The sequence below is a fragment of the Cetorhinus maximus genome, chromosome 14, assembly GCF_964194155.1.
Source record: "Cetorhinus maximus chromosome 14, sCetMax3.hap1.1, whole genome shotgun sequence".
Lineage (NCBI taxonomy): Eukaryota > Metazoa > Chordata > Chondrichthyes > Lamniformes > Cetorhinidae > Cetorhinus > Cetorhinus maximus.
In genome coordinates, this window is record NC_135892.1 from 48678795 (window position 1) to 48692781 (window position 13987).

Consider the following 13987-nt stretch of genomic DNA (forward strand, 5'->3'; position numbering starts at 1 on the left):
TACAGACAACATCCACTGCATTCAACCTTCTCTATTACTTCATCAAAAAATTCAATTAGATTCATCAAACACAATCTGCCTTTTGTAAACCTCTGTTGGCTCTCCTTAATTAACTCAAACCTGTCCAAGTGCCTGTTAATTTTTTCTAAAACCTTACCCACCATTGATGGCTGTCCTATAGTTACGAAGAATGTCCTTACATGCTTTTTTGAACAAGGGTGTCATGTTTGGAACCTCCCATGTATCTAGAAAACATTGGAAAATTATGGCAAACCTGCCTGCGGTCTCCACACCCACTTACTTCCCTTAGCGACCTGGGACGCAAGCTATCCAGGACCAGGTAACTTATCCATTCTAACCATAGCCTGCCTTTCCAGTATATCCTGCCAATCAGTTTTCCCCATTCATTACCACTACCATCTCCACTTCTACCGATATTTTGTCAGCATCCTCTTCCTTAGTAAACCGATACAAAGTACTGATAAAGTATTCTAGCCTTTCCCTGCACCTCTAAGGATATATCAAGCTCTTTGTCCCTGATAGGCCCCACCCCACCTCTTACTATCGACATGCATGCCAGTAGAAGAATTTTGGGTTCCTTTTTTGTTAGCTGCCATTCTATTATTCTCTCCTTTCCAGTTTTATTTCCCTCTTCACTTCGCCTCTCATCTTATTGTATTTGGCCTGGTTCACAATTGAAAAATTCACTCAACATGCATCATGCACCATCTTTTTTTTGTTCCATCATCCTCCATCTCCCTTGCCATAGCTCTGGTTCCTCTACTTTACATCCCTGTTGGAATGTACTGACCATTAGATAAGGTCCAAAGGGTCCTTCAGTTTAAAGGATGAGGCGACTGGAGGCATCTCTATTAAGCAACTGGTGCGAGCTGGATTCAGATATATACTATAAACCCTCCAGAAACAAAAAAAGCCACTTGAGGGAGCAGTTCCCCAAAGAAATAAACAGCATGTATGTGTTATTCGTCACAAAATAAAATTTAAGTAATTAACAAGGTAGAAAAGTAGACATTGCAAGAACGAGAACGTTTAGGCAGGGTTCTCGCCTGAACCCTGTCTCTAGAGACAGAGGTGGAAGATGTAAAGCAATGGAGAAAATGGTTTTTGAAGGGAAAGAGGGAAACTTTTTAGTCTAATATTTGGACAATATTAAGGCGTGGACTGACGAAAGTAGCAAGTAACATTCACACTGCACAGGTGTCAGGGAATGACCATCTCTAACAAGTGAGAATCTAACCATTTCCCCATGACATTCAGTGGCACTACCATCACTGAATCCCCTGCTATCAACATCCTAGGGGTTACCATTGACCAGAAACTGAACTGGACCAGCCATATAAACACTATGGCTACAAGAACAGGTCAGTGGCTAGGAATCCTGCGGAGAGTAACTCACCTCCTGACTTCCCAAAGCCAGTCCACCATCTACAAGGCAGAAGTCAGGTGTGTAATGGAATACTCTCCATTTGCCTGGATGAGGACAGCTCCAACAACACTCAAGAAGCTCAACATCAGGACAAAGCAGCTTGCTTGATTGGTACCCCATCTACCACCTGAAAATTCACTCACTACACAACCAACACACAGTGGCAGCAGTGTGTGCCATATACAAGGTGCACAGCGGCAACTCACCGAGGCTCCTTTGACAGTACCTTCCAAACCTACAACCTCTACCACCTAGAAGGACAAGGGCAGCAAATACATGGGAACACCATCACCTGCAAGTCCCCCCACAAGCTGCACACCATCCTGACTTGGAACGATATTGCCGTTCCTTCACTGTCAAAATCCTGAATTTCCTCCCTAACAGCATTGTGGCTAAACCTACATCACATGGACTACAGTGGTTCAAGAAGGTGGCTCACCACCGCCTTCTCAAGGGTAATTAGTGATACTTTGGAACTCTCTGCCTCCGAAGGCGGCGGAGACAGGGTCATTGAATATTTTTAAGGCAGAGTTAGAAAGATTCTTGTCAGGCAAGGTAATCAAAGGTTATCAGGGATGGATGGGAATGTGAAATTCAAAACACAAACAGATCACCCTTGACTTTATTGAATCGTGGAGCAAGCTCAGGGAGTCGAATGGCCTACTTCTTCTATTTCAAACGTTCATATGACAACAAATACTGGTCTAGCTAGCGATGCCCACGTCATGTTAAAAATACAAAGAAAATGGAGCTTTAATTATTTGGATTGTGTTACAATCTCCCTAGAGACTGTTGACTCTGTGTTTTAAGTTCTGCCATCCCATTCATGGCAATTAATTCTGTTCACCAACACTGCTCTTGTCTCTCCAGCTTCTCTGTGGGTTTGCAAACTAAGGTTTGCTGCCACCTATCTGTTTGTGGGATAGTTTGTAACCATCAGTCAAAACAGCTTCTTCCCTTATTTGAGGGACTTTACACTCTTCTAGGTGGGACCTGATTCCTAAGAATACTGATTTTAAATTGTTCCAGTAACCACTCTTCTCCTAAGGTTTTCAAAATCTTATCTAGCTTCATTGCCCTATATCAAACACCATTTTTCTTCTCTACCTTGTTACATAAAAGTCTGATTCTGTCTGTTCATAAGATTTCTAAACTTTTGCCTAGAAGTTTCTGAATCTAACTAACACACATGAAGCATGTATCACATTCTCCATTCTGCATACTCTTCAGTCGAATAAACCACCAATGTTTTTCCTACTAAAACACTTTACAAAAGGATTGTCCAAATTTCTTTTGGCCAATTTAACTTCATAGCATTTTTCTCAATCGAGACAAAATACATTTCAATTCCTTCCTCTGTAAATTAAGGCACTAGGTGAATATTTCTTGCAAAATCAAACCCAAAGAGTAGAATTTTCAGGTGCTGCTAGTGATGGGTTTTGTGGCAGACGGATTTCCGCCAGCAGGAAACCAGTTCGGAATTTTCTCCTCACCACTTTCATGGTGAGCTGATGGGTTGGGTTTCTCGCTGATCCATGTCGGGAACAGCATTTGCATACATTACCATGTCTTGAATGCTCATTAGAAACGCTACTCACTGGAATCATGTTCCGCCTCCCAATTTTGCGCCACAGCAGTGGGAAATTAGACCGGTCTAAATCATGTGGGGAAATGGGGTGCAGCTGCCCACCCTCACTTCGCTCGTGACTTTGAGGTGAGAGCAACATTCAAAATCTACCTGCAACAGCGCTGCTCCAGTTTCTCAGCAATGGCAAACGCCACACTGGTGAAGGTGTACAGTTGGATTGCTCTTGGTGGGTGCCTCCGTACTCTGGAAGGACAGTGCTCATTGTGTGCTGTGGCTGTCAAGCAGGGCTGCACTCTGAAACAGAGACCAGCATTGTGACCTGGAGTGGTGGGATGGTTGGGGGGGCGGGGGGCGGGGAGTGGTGGAGGATGACGGAGATATGGGCTCAATGGGGTATGGTGGGGTTGGGCTGAGGCGGGGAAGGATAGCAGAGGCATAGGGGTCAATGGGGTATGGTGGGGGAGAGGATGGCAGAGACATGGGGGTAAATGGGATATGATGAGTTGGGAGTGGGAACAATAACAGGCAAAGGGGAAACCAAGGATGGGAAGCCGGAGCCCGACGTGGAAGACTAGAACGCAGACGCAGACGCAGAAGGGGGTAGATGGGAATTGAAATGTATGAATGGGAGGGGATGCACACAGGCTCTGGAATAGGAGTGGGGGGCGCTGTTGTGTTAATGTGGCACAAGAGGGATGGGATATACAGAGAAATATGCTGGGGGGTGGGTGCGGGTGGGGTTGCATGGGTGGGAAGGGATACTGTGTTGTGACCAGTCATGAGGGATTAGGAAAACTCATTGAAAGACAGTCATAGTCCCTGGTCTGGAGCCAAGAGGTCTGAGTGAGAGATTAAAGGCAGTCCTGGGTCTTTGTGCACCTCATAGTTAGGGTGAGAGATTGAAGGCAGTCCTGGGGTTTAGTGGACTATGCTATAGGTCCATGCGTGGCATGCATGTCGTAGTCCTGCTCAAGGGAGGGGCAAGGCCTGTGCGCTCAATTGGGATAAGGCATAGCTTGGTGTACAGGACATGTTCATTGTCTTACATTTGGTGGCAATGAGCTTATCTGGCTTGGTACTGGGTTGCAGATGGGATGATCACAGTTAGAGGAGGCATCTGCAATCTGTATATGGAGAAAACGTAATAAAAGAGGGGGTACTTAAAGCTCTCCTGGAGGGTTCTACATTGTATGTGACCGTGCACACAGCCTTGAGATAAAAGTCCAAATTGGGCATGCAGACATCAACAACGACAATGGGATCCAGGGTTACTGTGGGAGGCTGGAGAATAACCAGAGGGTGGTCTACCTGCACATAGTGAAATTCCAGGGAGATTGGAGGGACCCGAACAATGACAGGGAGGATCGAAGCTGGTCTCAAAATACAAATGCAGCACCACCATATTGAAACCCTGAACCTATTGCAAAGTTTAAAATTGAAACTGGGAAAGAATCTGCACAGGAGGGGTCTGAGGTGGTGTGGAAGGAGCCCACAGCTGGATTAAGTGGCCTTTTCAGGGAGCACCCTCAAACTGCTTAGAGTCACAACATTGATATGGAGTCAGAGCTGAGAAGGTGCAATTGGAACCCATGCCTTTTGGTGCACTTTAACTAGAGACTGCAGGAGTCATTGGCTTCATAATGCTCCATTTGAGCATTAACAGAGAGGTATGTGAGAATGGAAAATGTAGGCAACCATTAAGAACAGCTGCTGCATATCTGCTGGATCATCAATGTAAGTCTCTAATGTGCTTTCCCCAATTGCATGGATAACAGGCCAAAGGGCATCCAGTCATTGCTGAAATGCAAGTTGAGCTTAATCATTATATCAGATCAGTGGCACTTTTCATGAATGTGTCCAAACCTCATCTATCCTCTAGAATTGAGATGTCAAAGTATAAAGGTTGATACCTTAGGCACCTAGATATGAGAGTTAGCGCCTTAGCTACAAGGCTGTATCAGTGATAAGACAGTGGCACAGAGGCAGCTCCAGGGCATGACAGTGGCTTTCTGTTTGCAAGTGGGAGGTCTACTACATTTGCCCAGTATTCATTAACCTGTTGCATCTATCAGCCCGTGGGGGTGGGAGGAGGATTGAATAATGGACCCTGTGCTCAATGCTGCCTTTTTAAAAAATTCATTCATGGGATGTGCACATCGCTGGCTAGGCCAACATCTATTGCCCATCCCTAATTGCCTTTGAGAAGGTGGTGATGAGCTGCCTTCTTGAACTGCTGCAGTCCCTGTGGTGTAGGTACACCCAAAGTGCTGTTTGTAATTAATTAATTTCATGCTTTTCAGCTTTCACTTTTGAGCTATAGAGGTGGTGTAGAGCTGCACCTGGCCCACATTCTGAAATTTCCAGTCTGGACCAATGTTAAAGAGCACTCAGTCAATATTTTTGATCAAGGCAGTTTATATAAATCTCTTCCAATACGGTCACAGTTTAACTTATTTAGCTTTCTGGAATTCTAGCCTGTCACCTAGTGGTATCTCACTGCTGTGCAGCTTATCAGAATATTAACTTGTTAGGAAAATAATCTACAATCTTAAAGAAGTTTCACACACTCATGTTCCTTGGGATGTTGTTTTAAAGATAGTTGATACTGTATTGATATAACTCCTTTAAGCTGAGTTCCCTGATGACAGTTGGAAGAGGCTTGAGGGACTAAATGGTCTACTCTTGTTCCCAATTTTAAAAATTCATTTACGGGATTCATTTATGGGTGTCACTAACTCAGCCAGCATTTATCGCCCATCTCTAATTGCCCTTGAGAAGATGGTGGTGAGCTGCCTTCTTGAATTGCTGCAGTCCCTTTGCCATAGGTACACCCACAGTGCTGTTAGGGAGGGAGTTCTTGAATTTTGATCCAGCAACAGTGAAGGAATGGCAATATATTTCCAAATCAGGATGGTCAGAATTGGAGGGGAACTTCCAGGTGGTGGTGCTCCCACGTGCATGCTGCCCTTGTCCTTCTAGGTGGTAGTGGTCATGGGTTTAGAAGATGTTGCCCCTAAGGAGCCTTGGTGACTTTCTGCTGTGCATCTTGTAGACTTTTTTTTGTTTTGTCATTTTTTTTGTTTATTTTGTTAAGTAACAAGCACTTAAACATGTCTAATCAGCTTACTTTGTCCACAGTATGGCTGTCCAGGTATAAACTCTGCTGCATTAGCCCAGTCCTCCAGGTTTGAGCTTGTTGCAGGGTTGGATTCCTCAATCACTGTTTTTGTGCTCATTTCACCATTTAATTTGGTAAGTGGAGTAAGTTTAGTAGCTGCTGTGGTGGGAGAATCCTTTGGGATCGATGGCATATGACCACTCTAAACCTCTGACAATCCTTGGTTTGACAGCTTCACATGGTCATACCTGCAATGGTCTTCATAGGTGCAGCATCCCTTCTGGAAGTACTTGCAAATCAGCGAAGGCTTGCTGGTTGTAAGATCGTGGGAATACAGCAATTATTTCCTTCTTTGCAAACGCCATGCATGAAGTACCTGCAAGTGACCTGTTTAGTCCAGCCAACAACACCACAGCCGCTGTGTCCTCCTGCACCTGCTGCCACCGTTGTCGTCCCCATGGATGCCGCTGCCTCCGCCATTATCCATCACTGTCACCGCATGGCTACAGATGGTGCACACTGCTGTCACTGTTTGTCAGTGGTGGAGGGAGTGAATGCTTGTAGAAGGAGTGCCAATGAAGCAGACTGCTTTGTCATGGATGGTGTCAAGCTTCTGGCAAGTGCAAAGTATTCCATCACACTCCTGACTTGTGCCTTGTTGTCAGGCTTTGGGGAGTCAGGAGGAGTTGCTCACCACAGGATTCCTAGCCTCTGACCTGTTGTTGTAGCCACAGTATTTATGTGACTGGCCCAGTTCAGTTTCTGGTCAATGGTAACTCCCAGGATATTGATAATGGGGGAATCAGCGATGGTAATGTCATTGAATGCGAAGGGGCGATGCTTAGATTCTCTCTTGTTGGAGATGGTCATTGCCTGGCACTTGTGTAGCGTGAATGTTACTTGCCACTTGTCAGCCCAAGCCTGGATATTGTCCAGGCCTTGCTGTATTTGGACATGGACTTCTTCAGTATCGGAGGAATTGCAAATTGTGCTGAACATTGTGCAATCATCAGCAAACATCCCCACTTCTGACCTTATGATGGAAGGACAGTCATTGATGAAGCAACTGAAGATGACTGGACTTAGGACTCCAGTAAGTAACTCAGCTATATGATCTAGGAAGATGCCAAGCTTGATCTCTGATCATTGCTGAGTTAGTTGATGGATGTAGTGCACTGCAATTGGTCTCATGACAACATGTGGAGAAGATATAATCCAGCTGTTGATGCCCTCCACAAAAAATTAGCATGCTGATACTTATTCATTGGGATTGATCATTTGCACGAAACTGGAAGGGTGCCAGCGCTGAGCAAACTGTACCCTGCCAAGATGTTACTGCTTTGAGCAGAGGAGGAGAGAAGTGGAAGAGAGAGAATTGGCAGAAGAGTGACATCACAGAAAAACCGTAAATTCATTGATTGGTAAGAAACTGCTGTTAGGGAGTGTCTTTAAATAGCTGTTAATTAGAAAAGCGTATTATTTTTATGGAAGTAGCTACTTAGATTTGAGTAAGGAACAATAGGAATAAGGGGAAGTCAGGGCCAGTAACGTAAAGTAATATAAGTAATCCAAAGTAAAATGAAGTTAACGTAAAGGAAATAAAGTTAAGACATAGCAGAGCAGCTTGGTCATGTGGAATGCATGTCCTGTAATATGTGGGAAGTTGTGGACACTACTGGTGACCTAGATGACCATATGTTCAAGAATTGCTGCCAGCTGCAGAAATTTGAGCTCTGGGTTTCACCGCTTGAGCGGCGGCTGGAGTCACCGTGGTGTATCCGCAAGGCTGAGAGGTACATGGATAGCATGTTGAGAGAGGTAGTCACACTGCAGGTTAGGAGCATGGAGGCAGAAAGGAAATGGGTGACTGCCAGGAAATCCAAGAGAACGATGCAGGTAGTGCAGGCGTCCTCTGGGAAACCGCTCGCTAATTTCCCTTTTGGATACTGGTGAGGCCATTGGTTCCTCAGAGGAGTGCAGTCAGAGCCAACTTTGTGGCACCACGAGTGGCTCGGCTGTACAGAAGGGGAGGAAGAAGAAAGCAAGAGCAATAGTGATAGGGGATTCGTTAATTAGGGGAACAGAGAGGCATTTCTGCAGCCGTTGATGTGACTCCAGGATGGTACGTTGCCTCTCTGGCGCCCAGGTCAAGGATGTCTCTGATGTCACATATGATGTTGACATAATGACTGGCAAGATTGTGTATTGTTGGGGAACTACGCTACAAGATGATTTTGGATTTTTACATCAGCCAATTTCACTATATTTATTTTCAAAGGAGAGTTTAAGTTAATGTAGTTTAAACAGTAGTGCATAATTTTGGCTGAGTTTCTTCCCAGGTTGAACATAATGGCTTGCATGGATAAATGAATTATTTGTGATCAAAAATAATCATTTACGATTATTTGTGATTACAGTAATTTCCTGTTGGTTCAGTGGCCTGAAATGCAGCGTCTTTTCCTTACCCCTCTTCCCTTCTCCCTGCTTTTTGGATTTTTGATTGAAATGAACCAAATAGTGACAGTAGATCAGCCCTGATCCTCATATAAGATAGTACAATGAACCCATGCCTCAGAACAGTTAGTTGGGGGTCCCTACCATGTCTGCTGACACAAAGCACTCTTTTTGTCAGCCAACTAATAAATTGTACTCTGGCTTTATGCCTGCATTATAGTGCCAAATCTTCTAACCTGTTTAACTATGTATATGGTGAAGGTTTTTGTATTTTGCATGGCACCTGATCATTTCCTGTGCAAGATATAATTATATAATCATAATTATTAGTGGTTTTCTAAAAATATAAGTGCTGTTTTCCCCCCTACTTTGCTACCCTCCTCTGGAAGATTTGATTCTTACTGTGGTAGAGTTCCAGGGCCAAACAGCCCTCTATCATCTTGCCCAAAAGCCCATTCTGCAGTTCCAAAGAGTCACACTGGGCTTGAATCTATATCTCTGTTTCTCTCTCCACAGATGCTGCCAGCCCTGCTGAGATTTTCCAGCATTTTCTGTTTTTATTTCATTCTTCATAGGTGAAACTAAAAGGTTGCTGCAATTGAGCCAGATTTGTTCCTACCTGTTACATGCACTATCCAGCTGAAGTTGTTGGATAGCAATTGAGAGATGCTATTCACTCCCCAGTCAAGTAAATAGCGAAGACATGTGAAAAGTAACCTTTACCTACCCGGGCAGTTTAAAATGATTCTTGCAATGGGCCTCGTGTTTTGTGTCTAGCATGCATCTGACCTTGTGATTTTGCTGTCAGGTGGGAGAAGCATGGCATCCTGAACGTACACTTTTTTTTAGGTGTAGAAGGAATTGTGAAAGAAATACATGGATATACCTGGTCATGTGTATACTGCTTCATTTTGAATAGTGAATTGGTTTTTGAAAAGCTTTTTAACTTTCTTGTTTATTTTAAAATGTATTTTCTTCATTCCTGTCTAGTCCATCAGCACATGCTAGATTCTAACACAGAGAGCAGGCAGGAGATTTGCACTTGGGCTTCTGCTGAAGCCATACTTGAGAGTGTTGTTCATGTCGTTTTTTTGTTTCCCAGTATCGAGATGGATTAGCTGGTGCTTGAAACTATGGAATAAATCCAACCCGCTCCACCAGTCTACTCTCCATCATCAGTAAATTGATGGAAAAGGTCATCAACAGTGATATCATGTGGAACTTGCTCAGCAATGACCTGTTCATCAGTGCTCAGTTTGGGTTCCGCCAGGGCAATACGACTCCTGACCTCGTTGCAGCCTTGGTCCAAATATGGACCAAAGAACTGAATTCCAGAAGTGAGGTGAGAGTGACTGCCCCTGACATTGTCAACATTTGACTGTGTGCGGTACCAAGGAGCCCTAGCAAAATTAAAGTCAGTGGGAATCAGGGAAAAGTTCCCCACTGGTTGGGGTCATACCTGTTGGAGGCCAATTGTCTCATCCATAGCTAAACTGTTCCAGTACAGGTACAACACAGGAATTTACCCAGCAATGTGGAAAATCATCAGTAAAGTGATGGAAGGGGTCATCAACAGTGCTATCAAGCGACACTTGTTTAGCAATCACCTGCTCACTGATGCTTAACTTGGGTCCTGCCAGGGTCACACAGCTTCTGACCTCATTAACGCCTTGATTCAAACATGGACAAAAGAGCTGAATTCCAGAGGTGAGGTGAGAGTGACTTTTTTAAAAATTCATTCACGGGATGTGGGCCTTGCTGGTTGGGCCAGCATTATTGCCCATCCCTAGTTGCCCTTGAGAAGGTGGTGAGCTGCCTTCTTGAACCGCTGCAGTCCCTGTGGTGTAAGAACACCCACAGTGCTATGAGGGAGAGAGTTCCAGGATTTTGACACAGAGACAGTGAAGGAATGGTGATGTATTTCCAAGTCAGGATGGTGAGTGGGTTGGAGGGGAACTTCCAGGTGGTGGTATTCCCTTGTTCTTCTAGATAGTAACGGTCATGGGTTTGGAAGGTGCTGCTTAAAGAGCCTTGGTGAGTTTCTGCAGTGCATCTTCTAGGTGGTACACACTGCTGCCACTGTTTGTCGGCAGTAGAGGGAGTGAATCTTTGTGGATGTGGTGTCAATCAAGTGGACTGCTTTGTCCTGGACTGTGACAAGCTTCTTGAGTGTTGTGGGAGCTGCACTCATCCAGGCAAACGGGGAGTATTCCATCACACTCCTGACTTGTGTCTTGTAGATGGTGTACAGGCTTTGGGGAGACAGGAGGTGAGTTACTCGTTGCACGATTCCTAGCTTCTGACCTGCTCTTGTAGCCACAGTATTTATATGGCTAGTCCAGTTCAGTTTCTGGTCAGTGGTAATCCCCAGGATGTTGATAGTGGGCGATTCAGTGATGGTAATACCATTGAACATCAAGGGGCGATGGTTAGATTCTCACTTGTTGGAGATGGTCATTGCCTGGCACTTGTGTAGTGTGAATGTTACTTGCCACTTGTCAGCCCAAGCCTGGATCTTGTCCAGATCTTGCTGCATTTGAACATGGACTGCTTCAGTATCTGAGGAGCCGCGAATGTTGAACATTGTGCAATCATCAGCGAACATCCCCACTTCTGACCTTATGATTGAAGGAAGGTCATTGATGAAGTAGCTGAAGGTGGTTGGGCCGAGGACCCTACCATGAGGAACTCCTGCAGTGATGTCCTGGAGCTGAGATGACTGACTTAAAACAACCACAACCATCTTCCTTTGTGCTAGGTGTGACTCCAACCAGTGGAGAGTTTTCCACCTGATTCCCATTGACTGCAGTAAAACTTATAATTTAATCCATAGTTTGATGGCTCCTTTATGCCACACTCAGTAAAATGCGGCCTTGATGGCAAGGGCAGTCACTCTCACCTCACCTCGGGAGTTCAGCTCTTTTGTCCATGTTTGAACCAAGGCTGTAATGAGGTCAGGAGCTGAGTGGCCCTGACGGAACCCAAACTGGGCATCAATGAGCAGGTTATTGCTGAGCATGTGCCACTTGATGGCACTGTTGATGACCCCTTCCAATAATTTACTGCTGATGGAGAGTAGGCTGATGGGGCGGTAATTGGCCAGGTTGGATTTGTCCTGCTTTTTGTGTACAGGACATACCTGGGCAATTTCCCACATAGCTGGGTAGATGCTATAGTGTTGTAGCTGTACTGGAACAGCTTGGCTAAGGGCACGGCAAGTTCTGGAGCACAAGTCTTCAGTACAATTGCTGGAATATTGTCAGGGCCCATAGCCTTTGCAGTATCCAGTGCCTTCAGCCATTTCTTGGTATCACGTGGAGTGAATTGAATTGGCTGAAGACTGGCACCTGTGATGCTGGGGACCTCTGGAGGAGGCTGAGATGGATCACCCACTCGGTACTTCTGGCTGAAGATTGTAGCAAATGCTTCAGCCTTATCTTTTGCACTAATGTGCTAGGCACCCCCACCATTGAGGATGGGGATAGTTGTGGAGCCTCCTCCTCCTCCAGTGAGTTGTTTAATTGTCCACTACCATTCACAGCTGGATATGGCAGGACTGCAGAGCTTATATCTGATCCATTGATTGTGGAATCGCTTAGCACCGTCTCTCACTTGCTGCTTATGCTGTTTGACATGCAAGTAGTCTTGTTTTATAGCTTCAGCAGGTTGACACCTCATTTTTAGGTATGCCTGGTGCTGCTCCTGGCATGCCCTCCTGCACTCTTCATTGAACCAGGGTTGATCCCCTGGCTTGATGTCAGTGGTAGAGTGGGGGATAAGCCAGGCCATGAGGTTACAGATTATGTTTGAGTACAATTCTGCTGATGGCCCAAAGCGCCTCATGGATGCCCAGACTTGAGTTGCTAGATCTGTTCGAAATCTATTCCATTTAGCATGGGTGGTAGTGCCAAACAACACGATGGAGGGTATCCATAATGTGCAGGTGGGGCTTTGTCTCTGCAATGACTGTGCAGTGATTACTCTTGCCGATACTGTCATGGACAGAGGCATCTGCGGCAGGCAGGTTGGTGAGGATGAGCTTAAGTGTATTTTTCCCTCCTGTTGGTTCCCTCACCACTGCTGATATTTCATTTAGGACTTGGCCAGCTCGGTCAGTAGTGGTGCTACCAAGCCAATTTTGCTGATGGACATTGAAGACTCCCACCCAGAGTAATAGCCCCCAGATGTTCGTAAGGAGGACTTAGCGGGGTCAACAGGGCTGCGATTGCCATTGATGTTTCCAGTGCCTAGGTCGATGTCGGGTGATCCGTCTGGTTTCATTCCTTTTTTGTGACTTTGTAGTGGTTTGTTACAACTGAGTGGCTTGCTAGGCTATTTCAGAGGGCATGTAAGAGTCAACCTCATTGCTGTGCGTCTGGAGCCACATGTAGGTCAGACCAGGTAAGGACAACAGATTTCCTTCCCTAAAGGTTTTTACAACAATTGACAGTGGTTTCATGGTCATCATTAGACTTTTAATTCCAGATTTTTATTGAATTCAAATTCCACCATCTGCCGTGGCAGGATTCGAACCCGGGTCCCCAGAACATTACCCTGGGTGTCTGGATTTGTTTGTAGAAACATGGTGCCTAGAAACGGACCTACATAATCTATATGCACTCTCACCCAGGGTCGACCAGGCCATTCCCACTGGTGGGGTTGTAACAGGCAACTCCTGTAGTTGCTGGCGCTGGAGACAGTGTTTAACCATTTCTTCTATATCACTGTCTATACTTGGCCACCAGATATAGCTTCTTGCAAGCATTTTCATTTTGGAAATTCCAGGATGGGCGCTATGCAACTCAGTTAAGAGCAGTTGCCTTCTTGTGAGGGAACGACGACTCATGCACCCCATAATAGGACACCATCCTGACTACTCAATTCATTCCTTCGAGTGAAGAATTGCTTCAATTCTTCGGGGACTGGTTCCTGGGACCATCCTTTCAATACTTAGTTTCGTAGTCTAGACAAGACTGGATCAGTAAGACTGGATCAAGGTTCGTCCAGTTTCTTATTTGTCTTGAGCAGACTGGCGAAGAATCCAGGAAATTCATCGCTAATATATCTCTTGGGGAGTTGGAGCATATTCAATGCTCTCCTGCAAAGGAAGGCGACTTGGGGAATCTACATTGGTTATATGCACCCCTGGTTTTTGCATAAAAATATATTTAAATGTTGAGAAAATTAAAGCCCAAGTTTGAATTCTTGCAGCAGCTATGGGAGGGATAGCTTTTTCTTCGCTAAACAGACCTAAGAGTGGTTTGTGATCAGATACTGTAGTAAAGTGTTGGCCATGTACATACTGATGGAATTTTTTAACTCCAAAAATAATCGATAACCCTTCTTTCTCGATTTGTGAATAACCCTTCTCGGCCTTAGT

The 13987-nt window shown here is 45.1% G+C and overlaps 1 protein-coding gene across 1 annotated transcript in view; it reads left to right on the plus strand.

The window, feature by feature from the left end:
• pde10a (phosphodiesterase 10A) overlaps positions 1–13987 on the plus strand; it is a 484537-nt gene that overhangs the window by 32252 nt on the left and 438298 nt on the right. The window lies entirely within an intron of this gene.